This window comes from Cyprinus carpio, chromosome B3 (genome assembly GCF_018340385.1).
Source record: "Cyprinus carpio isolate SPL01 chromosome B3, ASM1834038v1, whole genome shotgun sequence".
Classification (NCBI taxonomy): domain Eukaryota; kingdom Metazoa; phylum Chordata; class Actinopteri; order Cypriniformes; family Cyprinidae; genus Cyprinus; species Cyprinus carpio.
The window spans coordinates 47,872,947-47,895,694 of NC_056599.1; the positions used below are offsets into that span (position 1 = coordinate 47,872,947).

Here is a 22,748-nt window from a genome sequence, read left to right on the forward strand (position 1 = left end):
ATTAGTACGCTTCAGGGGACCAGCCAAGACGGATCACACCGGTGTGATCGTACTCGCTATAAAAGGGTTAATAAATTTACAAAGTTTGTGACAGTTCTGTTTTGCTTTGTCAATATGGTGTATGGAGTGTAGATTGATGTGAGAAAAAAATAATTTTAAAGCAGGGTTAACAAAAGGTACCAACATAAACAAACACAGAGAAAAATATGAAGGTGGAATGAATACTTTCGCAAGGCACTGTAGATGTACATTTATGTTATATAAAGGATTAAAATGTTAATACAGCCTTGCCATACTTATCCCCTATGTCACCAAGAAAAAGTCCATACCGGTTTGAAGCGACATGAAGGTGAGTAAATAACAGGATTTTTCATTTGTGTCAACGGTTTCTTTCCTATATGCGGGTACGTCCTGCAGTACTACCTTTTATTTATTCATTTGTTTTGAATATTTTATAATTAAAATGCTGTAGTATGTGATTTGCAACGAAAAGTAAAAAGAAACAAGCAGGCATACTAAACTAAAAGTTAATTACTTTTTCTCAGTCTAACTTTTAATTTTCTCACAAAACTAAAAACAAAATTAGTCAACAAAAAAAAAAAAAAAAATTCATCAGAAAATTATAAACTAACACTCGCCGGCCCTCGCCGGCCACTTTATTAGGTACCCCTGTTTGCAGTTGCTTGGTAACAACACAAAATTGCTAATCAGCCAATCACATGGCAGCAACTCAATGCATTTAGGGCATCTAGATGTGTGAACGAGTGACTTGCGCTGAAGTTCAAACCGAGCATCAGAATGGGGAAAGAAAGAAGAAAGGAAAATGGATTTAGTGGCTTGTGAACGTTGGAAACGGTTGTTGGGTGCCAGAGTGGGCTGGTCTGAGTATATTTCAAAAAACTGCTGATCTGCTGAGGATTTTACAAGCACAACCATCCTATAGGGGTTTACAGAAAAAGGCGGAGAAAAAGCAAACATATCCAGTGAGCGGTTGTGTGGATGAAAATGCCTTGTTGATGTCAGAGGTCACAGGAGAATGGGCAGACTGGGGCTTTATGGCTCTGTGGCCAAACTCAATCCACTCTCTTCAGTGAAGACACACACATGAAATACAACCCTATTATACACAAGATTCTCTGGTCTGATTGAACCTCAATTACAAGCATCATGTTTGAAGGAAAAACAGGCACTGCTCATCGCCTGCAGGGTACCATCCCAAAAGTAAAGTGTGCTGGTAGCAGCCTCATGCTGTGGGGCTGTTTTTTCAGCGGCAGGGGACTGAGGGACTCATCAGAGTAGAAAAAAACAGTCAGTGCACCAAAATATTGAGATAGCCCTTAATGAAACTTAGTCTAGAGCATTCAGAACCTCAGACTGGGCAGAAGGTTCACCTTCTAGCAGGGCAATGGCCCTAAGCACACAGCAAGAGTGGCTTATAGACAACTCTGTGAATGTCCTTGAACGTCAAATATTTCTTGAGAAACCTGAAAATGTGTGAACCCCCCCCCCACACACACACACACAAAGATCCTACCTGAAAGAGCTTGAGAAGTGAAAAGATGAGGAGAAATATGGCAGATAATTGCAAAATGCTGATGAGCAAAGCTTGTTGAATCAAACAATAAAGACATGAGTCTGTAAAGGTGCTTCAGCAAAATATTTAGCTGTTTATATATAAGTTTTATTTAATTAATATATTTATTTTTTAACCCTTTCGCACGTGAGTTTAAAATATTCAAGCTGAGACTCCGGCGTGAGTTCTTTTTCAGGCGACCGTTATTTAGAGTGTACCGCCTTGTTGTTTCCATGGCGACGCGTCATGCTTGTCATGTGACACACCAAAGCCAAAATAGATCTGTATGACACATGGATCGCTTTTATTTCATGGAGCGTTTTCCCTGTTTTATTCAAAATATTCACAAACATGCTCACTATATTATGGTATATCTGATATTCCGATTCTGAAATATGTGCAAGTAAATATATTTGGTAGTTTAAACACTTTTATATCGACCGTGTTAGTTAATCTATTACCGGGTGATGGGCGCCGCCATGCTAGTTCGCGCTGAATCCGAGCTGTGGGATTTACAGCACGCAAATTCATCCTTTCCTCCCGAATTACACGTTAAAGTAGGTCTCTGCTAAACGGGGAGAAGGGCAGAGTAAACTTTATAGTTACACTACACAATCTCTATATGATATCAATAAAAAACGTAGTCAGATTATATTTGTAAGGGTCATTATTGCCTTTTCCCATAGACATCAGCGTGTATTTTACAAACTGCAAATGTATTTTTTTTGCTAGTACTTATGTGTTTTTAAATATCTGAAACCTAAAATAAGCATTATATGGTTGAAAACACTGAATATTTGTGATAATATGTCCAGCGCTCAGCGCGTCTGATCTGGCTCTGCGCCAGCCAAAGCGCGAAAGTGGATTTAAATTCAGCAGTTGATGACGTGACGCACTGAAAGTTCTAATCACACCAGTGTGATCGTACGCTTCAGGGACCAGCCAAGACTGATCACACCGGTGTGATCGTACGCGCTAAAGGGTTAATAAATTTACAAAGTTGTGACAGTTCTGTTTTTGCTTTGTCAATATGGTGTATGGAGTGTAGATTGATGTGAGAAAAAAATAATTTAAAGCAGGTTAACAAAAGGTACCAACATAACAAAACATGAAAAATATGAAGGTGAATGAATACTTTCGCAAGGCACTGTAGATAGTACATTTTATGTTTATAAAGGATTAAATGTTAATACAGCTTGCCATACTTATCCCTATGTCACCAAGAAAAAGTCATACGGGTTTGAAGCGACATGAAGGTGAGTAAATAACAGAATTTTCATTTTGTGTCAAACTGTTATTTTCATATTACTCCTGCAGTACTACCTTTTATTTATTCATTTGTTTTGAAATATTTTATAATTAAAATGCTGTATGTATGTGATTTGCAACAGAAAGTAAAAGAACAATTGGCATACTACTAACTAAAAGTTAATTAATTTTTCAGTCTAACTTTTAATTATTCCACAAAACTAAAAACAAATTTAGTCAAAAAAAAAAAAAAATTCATCAGAAAATTATTAAATATACACTCGCCGGCCACTTTATTAGGTACACCTGTTCAGTTGCTTGGTAACAACACAAATTGCTAATCAGCCAATCACATGGCAGCAACTCAATGCATTTAGGCATCTAGATGTGGTGAAGATGACTTGCTGAAGTTCAAACCGAGCATCAGAATGGGGAAGAAAATGGATTTAAGTGGCTTTGAACGTGGAACGGTTGTTGGTGCCAGATGGGCTGGTCTGAGTATTTCAAAAACTGCTGATCTGCTGGGATTTTCACGCACAACCATCTCTAGGGTTTACAGAAAAAGGTCAGAAAAAGATAAAATATCCAGTGAGCGGTTGTGTGGATGAAAATGCCTTGTTGATGTCAGAGGTCACAGGAGAATGGGCAGACTGGTTAGAGATGATAGAAAGGCAACAGGAACTCAAATAACCACTTGTTACAACCAAGGTATGCAGAATACTATCTTTGAATGCACAACACGTCAAACCCTGAAGCAGACTGGCTACAGCAGCAGAAGACCACACCGGGTGCTGCTCCTGTCAGCTAAGAACAGGAAACAGAAGCTACAATTCACACAGGCTCACCAAAATTGGACAATATAAGATTGGAAAAAACGTTGCCTGGTCTGATGAGTCTCGATTTCTGCTGCAACATTCAGATGGTAGGGTCAGAATTTGGCATAAAGAACATGAAAGCATGGATCCATCCTGCCTTGTCTCAACGGTTCAGACTGGTGGTGGTGATGTAATGGTGTGGGGGATATTTTCATGGCACACTTTGGACCCCTTAGTACCAACTGAGCATCGTCTAAATGCCACAGCCTACCTGAGTATTGTTGCTGACCATGTCCATCCATTACAGACAACATTTGGTAACAAATCTATACATCTCTGCTCATGTCTTTATTACATTTAACCTACATATTACTTACCTGTGTGCCACTAATTCCTCTACCAGTTACTTTAGGCAAAACCTACGCTCCCTTTCACCCTTTGTAGTGTCATCCTTTCTTCCCTCACCCATCCATTTCTCATCTCTGGATGCAAATACAGCAACTTACACTTTATGATCCACTTTAACTTCTTGTCAAGACAATATCTGTCTAGACAGGCCAATGCATAATACCCCTTCTAACCTAAAAAGTTGCCCCATGCATCATCACCTTTAATGTATTTTTGCTGAACAGTCTTTTAAGTGGCTCACCAATGTACTAGATTTCTCAAATACAAAAAATTAAGTAGGTTTGAACAAAATTTTTGTGGGAAGAAGAATTTATTGAATATGGTAGTGTAGCAGTTCTTCAATAGCAATGGTAGCATGTCTTCCTTCAAACAATTTTACCCTTGTGTGAATCCTAGCTTCTCCCAAAGTTCTTTCTGTGGGATATAATTTTATACCTAAAGACAAAAGGGCTAGAAACAACAGATACTGTTAGGACCTTCCTGTTGAAGATCCTGCAATCTACAAGACGTTCCTGAGGAATGCTGTTCCTTTGTTATTCTAATGGAATGGACCAATTGGTTCACACCTTTATAGACATAGTTACATTATTTCTTTCACAGAATGACCAACTGAACTTTAATTAATCAGGTTTCAGCAGCGTCCCCTCAAACGAGGTTTCAGCAGCGTCCATTCAACCTAACATTGCTATGCTGATGACACACAGCTCTATCATTCTTTTCAACCAGACAATCCAATAGTAGCTGCATGGATCTCAGGCTGCCTGGCAAACATCGAGGCATGGATGAAGGAACATCAACTGCTGCTAAACCTGACAAAGTTTTCCCTAACACTTCGACTCTACAGCATCATCCTGCTAGGTTCGACAAAAATTATTCTTTGGTGACCAGCTGTCCTTCAAGGACCATATTGTAAAGACAGCTTGATCATGCAGGTTTGCATTGCACAACACCAGGAGGATCAGGCCCTTCCAAACAGAGCATGCAACTTCTTGCCCAGGCCCTTGTTATTTCCAGGCTGGACTATTGCAGTTCTTCTTCTAACTGGACTTCCATCATGCACAATCAAATCTTGACAAATGTTTCAGAATGCAGCGGCACGACTACTCTTCCATGAGCCCAAAAGGGCCAAATTCACTCCTCTCTTTATCTCCCTGCACTGGCTACCGGTTGCAGCTCGCATCATGTTCAAGACACTGATGTTTGTGTACAGAACAGCCATAGACTCAGCACCTTACTACTTCCTTCTCACTCTTACGAATCTACATCCCCTCCAGAAGCCTGAGATCTGTAAGTAAGCATTGCTTTGTGGTAACATCACAGAGTGTCATTTTCGTTCACCTTTCCTGGCTGGTGAAATTATCTTTCCACAATCGCAATTATTCACAGAACATCTTCTACATGAGGTAGACAAAACTCCTTTATAAAAACTTTTACTCAAATTGTTAATAGATTAAATAAGAAAGCAAGCAAAGAGTGCTCCCTTTTATAATATAATCACTACAGCTGTTAATTAGTGGCAGCGCGATTGGCTACATTGCCCAGCGTTTACTGGACCAAGTCTAAATAATCTTGGTTATCGAACCTGCACCCGTATCACACCCTACACATAAATATTATTCCACCGTTACATTAGCGATTCACCTGCATATACCTGCCCGCATGCAGGACTCTGGCTTCCCCCTTTTGGACAACATAATAGACAATTCTGGCCCCAAAGAGTGATTGTAAATTAAGTTTACATGAAATATGTTTGAAATTTCATTCTACATTTTCTGAGATTTCATTGTAATTCTTCTCATAAAGTCACTGAATTAACCATTAACTGTTCACCTGATTGTGTTGCCATCTGCATGTGATGTTAGAGCGTTGTTGAGAGAGAACAAGAATGTATTGGAAACACACTACCGCCAACATGACTCTGCCTGAGAGGTAAGGAAAAATACATTTACCTGAGATGATTTTTTTTCATATCTCTGAAATATGATAGTATTCTTGAAAACGTCTCAGGTTACGAATGTAACCATGGTTCCCTGAGTAGGGAACGAGACACTGCGTCCTCTAGGGGTCGCTATGAGGAACACCTCGTCGTGACCCGTGTCTGAAGCATAAAAATGAAAAAACACCAACGAGTTGGCCGGCGACAGCCTCTGACGTCACTACCGGTGCGACTATAAAACAGGCACCGAGAAAACACGTCATTCACTTCTTCGTCTGAAGCTTGCATCCGAAGCATGGCAGGGAGCTAGAGGACGCAGTGTCTCGTTCCCTACTCAGGGAACCATGGTCGCATTCGTAACTTGAGACGTTCCCTTTCAAGGGAACTTCGAACTGCGTCCTCTAGGGGTTGCTATGGGGAACAGTATACCCACGCCGCCATGCTGAGGGGAGTGCAGGCCAGGATCATGGCGAACACTAAGTACCAACTCTACCATTGGTAGAGCTAAAGGCTTGGAATCAGGAAAGATTCCTTTAAAGGGATACGGCTAGGAACCTAGCATTTTATACTAAGTCTTGCCTGTCACACAGGTGCTACAGCTTGCTTCCGCAAAAGCTTGCTGAAGGAGCTGTCTCAACAGATCTCCAGTAGCAACACCCTGTTTAGATAGGTATCCGAGGATACATGGGTGGAGTGGCGCCCCCAAGATGAACAGGGCTTTTACCAGCTCAAGAAAGGGCACGAAGCAACTGCGCGAAGCCCTCACCATATAGGATTTTAGAAAGAACGCAGAGTACTAGCGTGCGAACTTACCACAGTGTGATTTCAGAAAGTGTGCAAAGACTTCACGTGCACACTTACCATATCATGGATTTTTCAAATACTGTTCTAAGGAAGGGCTCTCGTGGCACTCTGATAGAGCAGCTCATAGATGGAATGGTGCATCTCAAAAAGTATGTTTGAGAGTCATCAACTCGATCTGTGGAAATAATGGCTGGAGCGCTCTGGGAAAAACAGTGAACTCAGTCTCATATGAGAGGAGAAGCTCCTGAATCCAGAATAGCACGCTCATAGCGACCCTTCTTGGAAAAGGGGAGCGCTGCTAAACTACCACGAGAATTGCCCGAATAGCCCCTCATGTTGAAGGAAAGCAGTGCTTGAAGTGTATAAACAAATACACTGGCTGAATGGAGCCCAAGGAACCAAGGTCTAATCATCTCAAGAAAGGGAACGACGAGGCAAAGCGCGTAACCCTTACCATACAGGATTTCAGAAAGTGCCGCAGAGCCTTGCGTGCACACTTACCAATACGTGGATTTTTAGAGAAGTGCGCAAAGTGTTCACGTGCACACTGACCACCATGTGGTTTTCAGAAAGTAAACAGAGCTTAGCCGTGTGTACCTAAAGGTTCCTAAGCATCGCAGAGGCGCTGAACCGCACGGGGAGAGGCAAGCTCGAATTTTATAAACCTCTAGCGAGGGGGAGCATCACCTGAGGCAGCATATACAAGAAGACTTCTGTAACTGCCACCTTCACTTCCCGCTAGATGCGACAGCACCTAAGCGGCCAGGAGACCCCTCAGGGTGACCTGGCCGGACATCCATGAAATTCCCTGCAGTGCTTTGCCAGGCCTGATGATCAAGGAGGCTCCCGCAGAAACCTGTGATCTCAGCCGCCTAATACCGGAACATGAAGCCGGATGGCTGGTGCTGACGAGTGTTTAGTAAACACTGTAACTGAGCACTGCAAAGGAAACTCACAGAGTTTATTAGTAGGTAGACACATAACCACCAGCAATTTACACATAAGTATATACAGAAAGGGTTATTTCCCACCCTCCTGCGCTGGAGCCCCGCTCAAGGGGCGCCTCCTTTTAGTCCGGACCATCAGTTAAGGTGGTTGCTATGAACATAGAACCAGCCAAAAAATATTATAGGTCCAGCATAGGAGACTGTTATGCGTTAGAGGTTTCCACCTAACCTCGATCAGGTGGAGAGCTGGTGGTTATAGGGGAATTAGGAAGGGGAGGATAAAAGCAGAAATTAAAAATCCCTAAAGGGAACGAGTAGATACCTCAGTATCACTCTGACTCAGACGAGAACGCTGCCTCGTCTGGATCACATCCCTTAGGTTCTGCTTACCCCCTTGTGACCCACAATTCCTCTTAACCCTGCCCGCGGTGGGGGAGGGAGCGTGAGTCGCGACACTAGCCTTCTGTGCCCATCTTTGATCCTCAGATCGAGACAGGCCAGGACCCCTATGTTGTTCGGGCTCAGACCTGGACCTTCGTGGAACGAAGGATCTGAAAGCAACGGAGTGCGCCTTCGTCTCCCCGAACTTCTCGATCACCGTCTCAACGGAAATACCGAAAAGTTCAGAAGGCGAAACCTGAGCATCGAGAAGAAAGCCTTTTCTTTCTTCCCGATGTCTGCCAGTTTCATCCACAGATGTCTCTCCGCCACCACCATGGCCGCCATAGTTTTCCTGCACTTGGCAGAGGCGGCCTGCTTGGTAGCCCGGAGAGAGGCCTGTGGTGCGGCGCAGCTCAGCTACCTGATCAGGAAAAAGGCCTTCGCCTCTATCCAGGTCTCTTAGCAGATCAGTCTGATATGCTTGAAGCATTTATTTTGTAATAAAGCCACAGCCTGACCTGCTGCTGCGTATGCCTTGCCATTTAAGCAAGATGCATTGCTTGAAGGGGCTTAGATGGCAAGGAGGGAGATTAAGAGAGGATGTCTCCCCCGCAGAATAAAAGCTCTTTCTACAGGGGGCATCCTCTCATAGCCGTTTTTGTGCATTGCCTCGATGTCGGCAAAACTCTTATGCTGAAACCGATGGATGCGAGAAGAAAATGGCCTCTTTCATTTCCTTTCGATCTCTGTATGGAGATCAGGCAGAAATGGAAGGCTCACCTGAGCTGGAGGGCTATTTTCGGAAAGATAACGCTCATCGAGGCGCGATCCATAAACTCCAACAGCTCTACATACGCAGGGCAGGAGAATTGAGAAGGCTCAGCCTCAGCTTCTTCACCATCCTCAAATATCTCCTGCTTTTCCTGGGTAAAAACCCAGCAGAGCACTAACCTCAGTATCAGAAAGTGTTGAAGATATAACATCATCCTCCCGAGGCTCTCTCTCGTTCGCCGTCATTTTGAGCGCGAAAGGGAAAGTCCCTCTTTAAACCATTCAGACAGATCCACCTGAAATTCTCACGAGCTCATTCTCCTCCGTGCCTCAGCAGCGGCGGGTCCTGAACCGTGGGAAGCAGATGGCTGCCTTTTTTTTTTTTCGGAAAGAGAGACGAACGAGAGCGGAGCTTTTTCCTTGAAAAAACGCTCGCAATGCACGCAGATTGCCTCCTCAAAGACATCGCGTGCGTGCTCTTTACCCAAACAAATCACGTAAAGATCGTGTGTCATCGGGTGTCAAATAACGCTGACACGGATGCATACATTGTCTAAACGCTTGCTAGTAGTCGCCATGATAGACAAAGAAAGAGTGCTCTTACCGGTTCTTTCAGATGCACGCTTCAAAACAAAACAGTCATTGAAGACGAAGAAGAGAATGACGTGTTTTCCCGGTGCCTGTTTTATAATCGCACCGGTAGTGACATCAGAGGCTGTCGCCGGCCAACTCGTTGGTGTTTTTTCATTTGTATGCTTCAGACACGGGTCACGACGAGGTGTTCCCCATAGCGACCCCTAGAGGACGCAGTTCGAAGTTCCCTTGAAAGGGAACAATATTTTAATGTATTATTAAATTAAATATTAGTTCATTATCAAAGAAAGAAAAAATTAACAGCCATAATACTTTTGTAAATGCTTTGATACTGTGATGCTCAGATACTGTGATTTCCTTCTCACATTGCTGATTTCACCATTAACTCTTCACCTGAACAGTTTATGTTTTTGTATATGGTATCATTGTAATCCTTGGCCATCAAAACACAGGGGTAGACATCACCTTTCTGTGTTATCATGTTTGGTTCAGGAGCTATGACACAAAATATATACTTTGGTTATGACGGAGAGTAAAATGGTCGCCATGGCATTTGCAATGGCTCCATTTCTGAAAATGTTTAGGGCCGCAAACTATACAAGTGTACCAAGTTTCATGCTTTTATGAAAAAGTGAACATTATTTTCACATATCACCTAGACCAGGGGCCTCCAACCCTGCTCCTACAGAGCTACCGTCCTGCAGACTTCAGTTCCAACCCTGCTTCAACACACCTGTCTGTAATTATCAAGTATCCCTGAACACCTTGATTAGCTGGTTTAGGTGTGTTTAAATGGGATTGGAGCAGAAATCTGTAGAACGGTAGCTCTCCAGGAGCAGGGTTGGAGACCACTGACCTAGACTTTACTGAAATATACAGATGAAATGATACAGTTGTTACAGATGAGATAATTGTTTTGTCTGATTTTTTTTTCTACATTTATAGCAAAAAAGTCATTATTACATTTTTCATAACAAACATCTTTTTTTTTTTTTTTTTTCCCTTTTTTTATGAGATGTAAAAATATATATATATTTTTATTTGTTCACCTGAGCATAAATGTTCTCAGGCAGAATACTGATGGCTTTTGTTTTTTTGTGTAACACATGGACCTGTGAAAATACTACATCTGAACCTTTTTCATAGTTGTCGTCTTCTGTTGAATCTTTTTCTGTAATGTGGTCGATCTGAGTACTGAATTCAATATTACAGTCACACACACTTTGATCATCAGAGATCCTGTTGTCCTGGTTGGTCACAGTGAGAACATTAGCATAAGTGGAATTCCTGTCAATAGTTCCATCCTGTGCCTAAAAATTTAAAACAAAAATATTAGTGTATACCAGCATTTCAACTCTCTAAATAATTTAGCATGTCAATGGATTTCACAATGTTAATGTATTTGTCTTGAGGGTCTAGATCTGCTATGCATGCTACTGCTGCACAACAAGTATGGACACAGAATAGATACACTTATATCCTAGTATAAAATTCTCAGACAATAACAGTAATTTTGTAGGTATTTAAGATAGTATTTAAGATATTATTCATTGTCAATCCACTGTAGAAAAAAAAAAAAAAAAAAAAAAAACCTGCATTTTTAAAAGGAAATTCTTAGCCATTTGCTTTTAAATGACATTGTCATGTCATACTAAATACATACGGTGACATATATAACAAGCTAAACTTTAGGAAGAACTATGAAAACTAGAAAAACTCTGTTCCCTTTCTCCTCACCCTGTGCAATTCACTGGCATTCATGGAACATCAGCTTATAAATGAATCTGTAAATACTAATTTCTGTGGCCTCAATGTTTATTTCCATATGACAGTATGTTGTTTGCCATCGTATTGTTCTTTTGCACATGTGGGTCATTTCGGGACAGTGACCAGTCCACCCTGGGTCACATGACCATAAATGATAAAATTACTTCCTATGAGTGACCATTGCATGTACCCTTCATTAAGAGACTAGTGGAAGGGTGTCTTCTTCTGTATGACAGTGTGCTTTGTGCCTCGTGGGTAATTGATATTTTGCACATGAGGTTTAGGACTGTAACCAATTCACACTCAATTCTGATATTGGCTTTATTTAAAAAAAAAAAAAAGCCAAACAAAAAATTCAGATCTGAGCATTAATTTTGAATTGATCACTAAAGCCATGTTCTCACTATGCGAATTTAAACGTTGCCAGATCACAGTGCTGTTCAGACTTCATGACTTGCTGTCTGTCTTGAAGTCGTTGTGGTGTTCACACTACGTGACAGTAATGTAAATGATCCACAACTGCAGGTCACACACTACACGAGCTCCTTTTTATTTTGCTCCATTTTTTTTGCAGCCCATACCTTGCTCTCTCAGTTGGCCGTGTGAATGAAGCCATCTTAGAAATCACACTGGAAAGAGTCCAAACTATAAAACCCTTTACAGCAGTGGTTCTAAATTCTGGTTCTGGTGCGCAATCCCTTCCCCACTCAACACATTTTGTATATCTCTCTTATCTAACACACATTATTATACGCTGTACACGCAATATAAATAACCATACTTTCATTTATACATGTGTATATAATACATGCAAGTGCATTCATATAAAAAAAAATTTAATTAACATAAATTCTCATATTAATAGTGTTAACCTGATTGATAAATATTGTTTGTGATGTTTCATATAAAATGAAACATAATTTGGTTATATTAGATGTGTATTTTATCTGATACTAATAGTAACTTACTAGAAAGTTATTATTAAGAGAATCATACCAGAACTGAGAGCCACTGCACAATGATAATGATCTACTTAAAAACACTTTGTGGTTGTTCAGTCAGTGGTGTGAAATGACTGGTATCTGAGGAAACACGCTGCACTATATATATCAAGTAAAGCTGTGTGTGTGTGCACTTTGGATGGATGAAATGCAGAGCACAAATTCTGAGTATGGGTCACCATACTTGGCTGTATGTCACTTCACTTAAAGCAGAAATGAAAACTGGTGGATTATTTTTAGCTGACAAAATGACACATTTCAATTTTTAAAAGTGGCCAGCATCTTACTTATTCTTCTAAATGTGTGGGAGTTTAAGACATTAAGACATTAAGAGATTAAAGAGTTTTAACAGTGAAATAAACACACATCAGCCCACTGAACCTAAAAACCAATGGCAAGTGCACACACCAAAATTGTCTCCCCTGTGTGTCTTTGTTCTTGTCCTGTGAGAGGAAGCAAAATATTACAATGAAAACTTGACTTGACTGTGCATGATTGAAGTGCTTTGTAAAAGCTGATCTGGTTACTGTAGGAAGTCAAACAATAGACGCACCATTTCATATATCTTCACTTTGGCTGATGCTTAGACCAACACAAGCACAGTATCTTAAAATAATCTGTTTCATATTTACATCAGAGATGATTAAAAGGGTCATATTATGCTATTTTAAAAATCATTATTTTGTGTATTTGGTGTAACAGAATATGTTGACATGCTTTAATGTTCAAAAAACACACTATTTTTCAAATACTGTACATTATTGTAGGTCCTCTATGCCCCGCCTCTCTCAAACGTGTCGTTTTCTACAAAGTCCCTTCTTCTGACAAGCACAGTCTGCTCTGATTGGCCAACTGACCCAGTGCATTGTGATTGGCCGAACACCGCAAGCACTCTACATCTACTTTCAGAAGGTCAAATAAAGTGCTTTTGCTTTCACCTAGATACTCACAGCATCTCCGTGACATGGCTGCTTCAACACTAACTGTGGTTACTAAAACCATGCCTTCTTTCTTTGCGTGAACATTTGGGCAGCATTACACAAATATTTCCACATAGTGACGTAGATATGTGGGGACGTGTTTGAATGAGCCATTTTAGGGAGGCGTGGCAGAGTCTTAACTTTGATAAAGAATATATTTTTGAGACTTTAGTCTTTGCAACTTTACAGATCTTTTTCATGCACCAAGAGCTTGTAAAACTCCAAAGAGAAAGGAAAAATTTAAAATCACATCATATGACCCCTTTAAGTAACTTTAAATATAATTAATTAATTTTGCACAAATGGAGAGTAGCAATAGTTCTGGCAGGCCATATTAGTCAAGCTCACATCAACTGACACGCCTACCTATAGGATCACGACACCAATCATAAGCTATCGCTTCGCTCAGGAACTAATCAGATGGCGAATTCCATCTCCATAGGAAGTGTTCAGTCAGGATTTTCGACAGGAGTATCTCACCAGATTCAAATTGTGAACTTAAGCGAATTCGCCGCGTTGTTTGTCAGGCCGATAGACTGAAGTGATCTGAGCGAGCATGATTGATCTAGACATTTTGCCCACAATTCATCACTGAAGTTTTGCTAATACGACTGCACCAACAACTTTACACAAGATCTGCTACCCCGCTGGAAGAAGCAAGAAGGGTTACGGCATCCATGTAACAATTGGCCATTTCACCTTTATTCATCTCTGAATGTCTTCACGAAGCTAAGCAAAGCTTCTTTCATTTTATTGTCTAATGCTATGTTGGGGAACATGCTTCAGATATTCCTCATTGTCTAAGGCTAGTTGTTCAGTTATGTTTGCTAGGCATGCTATCGTATTGTCACTGGTAACATTACCAGTTTAATTTACCAGAGAGCCTTGTTTTAATCAGTCAGGCTGTCAATATGAAACAAGCTTGCTGCTTCAGGCTCATCTATTGGGGATGCTTTCATTAAACTTATCCGACTATTTCCAACACACTGTGTTTAAGTCAGTGATATGCTGTTTGTTCTAGCTAACTAGTGTAACAGTAATGTGCTTGATACGTAATCCGCAGATCATACATTTGCTTCTTAAGTTCTTTTAATGCTAAACGTTATCTGGATAAGGGCAAATGCTGTTGCCTAAATTTGAGTATTGACCATATGCCGTACTGCTTTAACTCTTTTAACTCTTTACTCTTTTAGTTGTTTTATAAAAGAGCACCCCTTCGCTACTTCTATTCTTCTGTAAGGGCATGATGCCCCACTCTATGTATTTCAGAAGGTCTTTTGCTTAAAGCTATAAGGGTATTGGGATTGCTTGCTTGTTAAGGCTTATCTAGTGTCCAGTATCACTTCATTGCTAGACCTGCCATTGCTTAACCCTTATGCGGCGTTTGGGACGTTTTCGTCCACTAGGGGGTAATGTTGAGTCTTAATTTGGCCACATCTTTCTCTGTTTTTCACAAATGGAATGATTTTTGGTGACAAATCTTATTTTGACACATATTTTAGGAAAATGCTTTGAAAATGTTCAAAAACTCAACAGTACATTGTGGGCAAATTCACTACCCTTTCATTATGTTCGGGATGAAAATGTCCACTAAATTAAACTGCTGTAAAAATGTATCAGATAAATATTTTTTTCAAACTTTTTTGCATAAATCTATTAATCAACCTCAGTCCTGATCAAAACTACCAAATGTAAAAAAAAAATCCAAGATTTTAACTCTTCAATTACCAAGTTCATAAATGATGTCACTGATTTGGGGAAAAAAACACATTGATTCTTAGCTGATTATAAAGAAGAGCACCCCTTCGCTGCCACTGTCTTCCTAAAGGGGCAAGCTGCTCTTCCTACCTTGTCATAGCAGAAGAGCTTTTTGGTTGGGGTTGGGGGTATATTTGACGATAGTGGTCCTGACAGAATTACCTATTACAAAATCCAATAGCAGAGAGCGTGAGCACTGCCACAATTCCTCCCACACCAACCAGCCATAGATGGCCATAGATGGTCCATCTTGTCCTATGTCATGTGAAATGTCTGTAACTAGATTAAATTTATTTCAAATAAATAAACTTCATTGCTTTGGACATTTAGTGTCTACATGATGAAAATGAAAGTGGTGCGGTGAGAAAAAAAAAAAGTTGTTTCCATTTGCATTAAGATTATTTTTCTTTCCCACTGGCAGATAATTTTACTTGTTTCCCCAAGGAAACAAGACTAAATATTGTTTTTTATATAGAAAATGCATCTTGCTTTAAGAATTTTTAGATATTTGTCCTTGAAATAAGGCAAACATCTGTAGGGTATCTACTTAGCCACAATGAGAAGAAAAAACATCTAGTCTCGTTACTTCTATTCTTCTACTTTAATTTCTTTTTTTTTCCATTGAAAGTTTTATGTTCTGAGTTAAGTTTTGTCTCTGAGTTCACCTCAAGTCTGTGAACGCCTCAAAACTTCAACCAGCCCACAACTCTGCATTGCAACAGGAATCTGGTCGACATCTTTTTCAAAGTGCGACTCTTCGGCCTCAGGAAACGCAGACTACGACTACAAGATCCCCAGCTCAAGGGTATAGTGACAAGGTTATATTGCAGGCAGGGATGATACTTGCAGATGAACCCAGATGGATCTCTTGATGGGACTAAGGATGATAGTAGTAATTCTTTGTTGTTCAACCACATCCCTGTGGACCTTTGGGTCGTTGCTATTCAGTCTGTGAAGACGGGCTTATACATCGCCATGAATGGAGAAGGCCATCTGTACACATCAGAATTGTTTATGCTGGAATGCAAGTTTAAAGGTCACATATTGTACACCTTTCTGGAGTTTTATTTTAGGTTTTGATGTTCTTAAGAATATATATTTGCAGTATAAGTACCAAAAACCATCTCATTATATTCTTACAGCTTTCTCAGGTGGTCTGCTAAGAACAGGTTGATTTTGGCCTAATTAATATTCATGAGCCTCTCTTCCGATTGGCCTCTTGTTTTCTGAGTGACGCATGGCCAGGGCAACCACAGGTAACTAGGGTCAGGCGATGTCACAGCGCTAGCTGGAGGCAGCAAAACAAAAGGGGAAACTGGAGGCGGCCCGTTTAAACCAGCGCAGATTCGCTACGTAATGAGCTTAAAATATCATCTTGTGAGGTTGGGTGCCAGAATGTATGTACTACAGCCTCAAATTAGAAATATGATCGCATATCTGCTGCCACAGCTGTGGTTAAACGTGATAAAATGAGCGGACTGGACAGAAACGACAGTCAAAAATGCTTGTGTTTGCAGCACACACTTGTTAGAAAAGGTTCAATAAAGTATTGTCTTTTGTTGTTATGGACAAGTCTACAGATTTCTTGCCATATGTCTCTCGACTATGTCGTGTATGAAAAAATATCTGCGTGCATGTGTGTAAAATAACAAACTGACGATTTATATATAATCATTTGTAATTTTATATACATTTTTTGATTAATTGTGGCTGGAACAATAATGTAGCTGTAAAAATAGTTGCCTGCTGAAATTGAAATGTTTATACATCATCATGACTAGACAGACACGGTGAGTTTGTCTTTATTATACACATTAGATGTAATCCACCTCATAGTAACAATCCTGTCAGATTGTCCATCCTTTGAGTGAGAGTATAATGTCGGCCATTCTGGTTTCCTGGTTAAAGTTAACCTTTTCGACATTTTTCAGTGTTGTTGATGCGCAATGCTCGCCAATGGCATGGACGTGATGTTGTCTGGGGGTTTGGCAAAAGAAGAGTGGGACGGTGGGCGGTGCTCGGGGTGGTGACTGAAGGCAGTGACTGTTTGGTTTTGACAATAACTTTTTGGTTTTCGGTTCGTGCAAAATCACAGCTACTTTATGCAGGCTGTGTGCATTTTACTGTGGACTGACTGTTTTGAAACTTATATGGTAGTTAAATAATCCCTAGACCTCAGTTATTGTAAAAAAAGCCAGGAAATTTCAGTTTTGACAACATGGGACCTTTGAGAGTCTGTGTTTGAAAACTACTATGTGATCTACTCATCCATGCTGTAAAGGCAGCAGGAGTTGGGGAGAGCATGGTTCCTTGGCTTAAATAAAGATGGCCAGGCCATGAAGGGGAACCGGGTGAAGAAAATTAAACCAGCTGCTCACTTCCTGCCTAAGCCATTAGAAGTCGCTATGTACCGAGAGCCATGATTGCATGAAAAGCACAGAGCTGGCCGTCATGAACAGAGGCAAACCTGTCAGCAAGAAAACCAAGCCCACCACATAGCCAGACCCCATCTTGGCCATGCTCAACCCCGGAGAGCCGTGCTCCTTTTGTCAGACTCTCCATGTTAGTGGATCAGATCCAGGCATCCTCTGCTCTCTCCTCCCCATTCCCTCCACCCCCTTCACTCCTCTGACTGTTCCGATCTAATTCGACGACGGACTAGCTCCGGAAGAGTGGTCAGCTGTGCACGTAGGATGATGCGACTGGATAAACCAGCTAAATTTTCACCATGGAATGCCCTAACTGATATGGAATGCCTATTGACATTCAATAAAGCTGATGTTTTTTCTGTAATCGAGACAATCCACAAGAATGAAATTGTGTACTGTAGGCGCTTGCATGTTGGTTCTTTTGCCTGCTAACAGTCACCCGTTATAAACCTTTTCTTGAACCCTGTCGCAGCAGATCTATTTTCTATATACACAGTACACTCTGAGGTAATACTATATAGATATACATATATATGGACTGGAATCCACAACTTTTTTTTTTTTTTTAATAAAGTACGCCCGGTCTCCTCCAGCTCCTCCAGTGTAGGGTCAAAAATTATCAAAGACTTCTGTTTCCCTGTCCCAAACTATCTTGAGTAACAAAAGGGCCATTTGGCATTCCTGAAGACACTGAATTGCTGATATCGATCAAGGCCTGTAGGCCAACATGTTTATACATCGGGGGTGTCTCCTAATTGTCACACCTTTTGCACAGTGGGTGAAGCTGTAGTCTGCTGATTGGTCAGTTTGAATGTCTCACATTTGGGTTTCAGTCACATGGTCAAGGAAGGGATAAAAGAAGACTGTAAATGTTGCTCTGTCTCTTCTCTCTCTCTGCTGGCTTTTCTTTGCTGGAGCTCTCTTCTCAGGGCTCTGCCCTCTGCCCTCTCTCCCCCTCTTTTTCTCCCTCTCTCCATCTTCCCCTCTCTCTTTCTCTCTCAGGTAATATTTTACATACATGTTAGGTACAATTAACTATATGTTGTACTATCCTTCATCTATTTTGTAACCAATTCAAGTGTAACCATAACAAAATATTGTTATTAAACCATTTCAATTATTAATTATTGTGCTAACTAATCTTGATTCAATATTAACTTTGAAGTGCTACCTATTGCAATACAATATAGTCACTTAATAGCAACGCGCTCCCACATATTTAGCTATTGGTAACTTGCGCTTATTTCCGTCGTTGGTATAAGTGGCATTGTGGTAACAGACAAGAAATGTACAGTTTTATACCATCGTGCTGATAACGTTTCTTTAGTCCTTCGGCAATCCTACAGCCTGAACCACTGTAGGAAAACCACCCTTACACTACAAACTTCAGATCCAGGCTACGGATGGGGCCTACGCCAAAATAATTCTATTTTTTGTGTTTTTGTAAATAAATACTTCAGTCTTATCTCTACCTCCTGAGTCTGTCTGGTAGAACTTAGAGATAACTGGACACTCCCAAAACATGTGTAAAAACGTTCCAGGTGAAGCAGTGTTACAAATATGACAGTTGTGAGTAGGTTGTAATTTCATCTGGAATCTCTTATAAGGTGTGATGTAGGCTCTATGTATGATTTTGAAGTGAATTAGTTGGTGAGCTAGGTACTTAGAAATCATGCTTAGATTGCACCATATTCTCTCCCAATCTAAGTTTATATTTAAACTCCCCAACTCCCTATTCCATATGGATTCAATTGGTAAAGCCTTAGCGCTATGCCGAATCAGTGTACTATATATTAAAGAAACAGAAGGTCTACCCAGTAATGGTGCAATCCATTGTAACATGGGATGTGCGAGGAGATGAGAATTCCATGGAACTCATACATTTTTAAGGCTGATCTTAGCTGAAAGTAAACAAAAAAGAGGACACAGGAAGGGAAAAGCGTGTTCTTAAATCTTGAATGGTTAAAAAATTAGTATCATATATATATAAATAAGTATCATATATATCATCTAATGTATTCACCCCAAGGGATGACCAAGATGGTTGATTGAAGTGGTTTGTTGCCCACATAATAAATTCCGTTATGCCATAGTGGCGTGTTCTGACAGGACTTTAGGTGGACCGCCCATCCACCGTTCTGCTTTCTTCCACACTTGAATAGAGTTTAGCATTGATGGCCCAAAAAGTTTTTTATTGTTTTGTTTGCTACAACTGGAGAATAGTAGTCTTGCAGCTTGTGTGGAAAAATCTTAGCCGATTCAATCAATCGCCATGCAGTGGTAGACTGTGGGTCCACCCATGTGCTGAGTGATCTGAAATAACATAATCAAGTCTCTATCTGGAAATGACCAGTAATAAAGCTCAACCCGTTTGGTACTGCCAGAAACCACCCAGCAGTTTGGGTCATTGCAGTGTGGTGAAGTCGTGGGCCCTAACAGTTAGAGATTTGGACCTTGCAATCCAAGGTTGTGAGTTCGAGTCTCGGGCCGGCAGGAATTGTAGGTGGGGGGAGGGAATGTACAGCACTCTCTCCACATTCAATACCACGACTGAGGTGCCCTTGAGCAAGGCACCGAACCCCCAACTGCTCCCCGGGCGCTGCAGCAGAAATGGCTGCCCACTGCTCCGGTTGTGTGTGTTCACGGTGTGTATGTGTTCACTGCTGTGTGTGTGCACATTGGATGGGTTAAAAGCAGAGCAACGAATTCCGAGTATGGGTCACCATACTTGGCTGTATGTCACGTCACTGTATTCAGACGAACGTCTTTAAAGTAATTTGAAGGGGGGCAGAGTGGTAACATAAAAAAAGAGGAAATTGAGACGGGGCAAGATGTTCATTTTGACTGTATTAATTCTACCTTGAAGAGACATTTTTAGATTCCTCCATCTATGAAATGAATTGTCTGATTTTATTTTGCTTAGCATAGTTTTTGAAGTTGTCTCTATTAATTTTATGTATATTTTTATAGATCGTAATGCCCAAATATGTAAAAGAGCTTTTGGACTGAATATAGAACGGGAATAGGAACATTTGTGTGCACATTATTTAAAGGCATAAGTGCAGATTTCATCCAATTAATTTTGTAGCCTGACAAATTCCTTAATAATTGGGTGAATGGAGGTGTCAAAGTTATCTAAGAACAAAATTATATCATCCGCATACAGAGATATAATATGATTATGATGACCAATTTCCATAGGGGACGCCGTAGATTGCCTAATGGCTTGTGCTAGAGGTTCCAGAGACAGACAAAACAAAAGTGGAGAGGAGTGACACCCCTGTCCTTGTACCACGCTGCAGAGTAAAAGGAGAGGAGATTATGTCACCTGTTAGAACACTTGCTAAAGGTGAATGGTATAGCGCCTTGATCATTGCTATAAAATTATGCCTGAAACCAAACGATTCAAACTGCCCACATACATATTCCACTCTATCCTATTCAAAGACTTTCTCTGCGTCGTGTGGAAAATGCGGCACAAGGATTCGACACAATTTCAGGTGCGTGCCTTGATCAGTTTAGGAGCCTTTTAGGTGCACCAAATTTGAAGAAAATTTATTATGCAGAGCCGTTACCCCGCTCCTCTGCGCCTTTGGTTTTGCAGTGGGAAAGCCTCACACCACTTTGTAATAATCTACCATGACACACGATGTACTGGTTAGCCTTATTTTTTTGTATGGGAGCTTTCCAACTAAATCCATCCCCACAATAGCCCAAGGCTATGTGCCACCTAATAAACATTAAGGTTTAATATAAAATTGCGGTTATAAAATATTCCTTGTGTTTTTTTTTTCATAAAATCATGAATTACCACGATAGGGGTATATTCCATTGGGTTCTTAAGAGAACATTGCTTTTTCTGACAAGCGGCACAGTGTTTGACCTAAAATGTATTATCAAAACAGTTTTGATGGACTAATAGAAATGAAAAAGGATTCACATATTAAACTCACCCATTGTTTTATGTCCACAGACATACCAGGCCAATAAAAGCGCTTACTTATGGCATCCAGGGTTTTTGAATGCCACAGTGATCACCTATTGGGCCTGCTGTGGAGCTCTTCAAAAAATTTCTTGCGCTCTTTTTTTTTGTGCTGACCATTTTGCCAAAGTACCCTCTTGTTTAATATAATACAAAGCTTCATCTAAAAAGTATAAAAAATCATTATAAACAACCAGTGAAACCACTAAATCCAGGTATACATTTTACATTACTTACTTTTCAAAAACAAAGCTTTTAGTCCTTCTGAGAAAAATGATTTTTTCTTGTCTGGAAAGACTCTGAGGTATCTTTCCAAGTCTTTTAAAAAAGTCTGTCAGTGCTTTAATTTTTAGCCTCATCCATCTTCAACATGGTGATTACATGTATAAATAAGTCTTATATTTAATTGGTGATTACATGTAATTGTGCACCACTGGTCTCTGTCATCTAGCCATTTAACCATTTACACTGATTGGACTTTATGTTATTTTATTATCTATAAATATGGTAACCATGGTATTAGATAGATAGATTTTGTTTTTCAATCTGAATGATAAAAATACATATTTATCTATGATCACTGTTACTTTTCAATTTTTATGAATTAAAGACAGTTAAATGTAGGTCAACAAAGGTCAACAAAATGATAAAAAAGGTATTAACTTAGCTTATGAATTAAAGCCTGTTATGTACATAAATAGCCCATGAATAATCACAACACTGTGTGCTGTACATGCCTTTTGCCAGTTATGTTATGTCTTCTCCATACACACATTTACGATTAAAACTTACACCAACATTACCTGCTGTCATTATTGCATTCATAAATACAAAATAGCCACATAATGATCTTTTACCACCCATCTCACCATGTTTCGAAAAACCATTTGGAACACTGTGTTCAGAATGTTTACATTTAACTAGATTTACAAAAAAGGTAACATTAATTATTACTAAAGTTGTGTTGATGTTATGTAGGCTACCAACTGAGCAAACATTAAGAAACACCACAGAACGATCACAGGCTGAAACTTTTATTATGCCAACCAACACCAAAGATACATTTTTTGACACAAGATTGTCAAAATAAATAGGTACATAAACAAAAATGTTTGCTGGATCATATGTTGGAGTGTATCCTCAGGCACATCAACAAATTAATAGCTGTAATAATTTAATTAAACATAACACATGACACAATCTACAAACTAATTGTGCCCAAATGAATAGTTAGCCTAAATATCTGTGGGATCTCATCACAAACATAACGCTTATTCTGAAACAGTTTGTGTGTCATCCGCAGAGCGTGTGTGATCCGAGAGTCAATATTTTCAGTGCCACTTTAACGTCGAAA

At 40.2% G+C, this 22,748-nt stretch overlaps 1 pseudogene; it reads left to right on the top strand.

Moving 5' to 3' along the window:
- The first annotated feature begins 343 nt into the window (after positions 1–343).
- Positions 344–17,711, top strand: LOC109052217 (annotated as a pseudogene).
- The last annotated feature ends 5,037 nt before the right edge of the window (positions 17,712–22,748 follow it).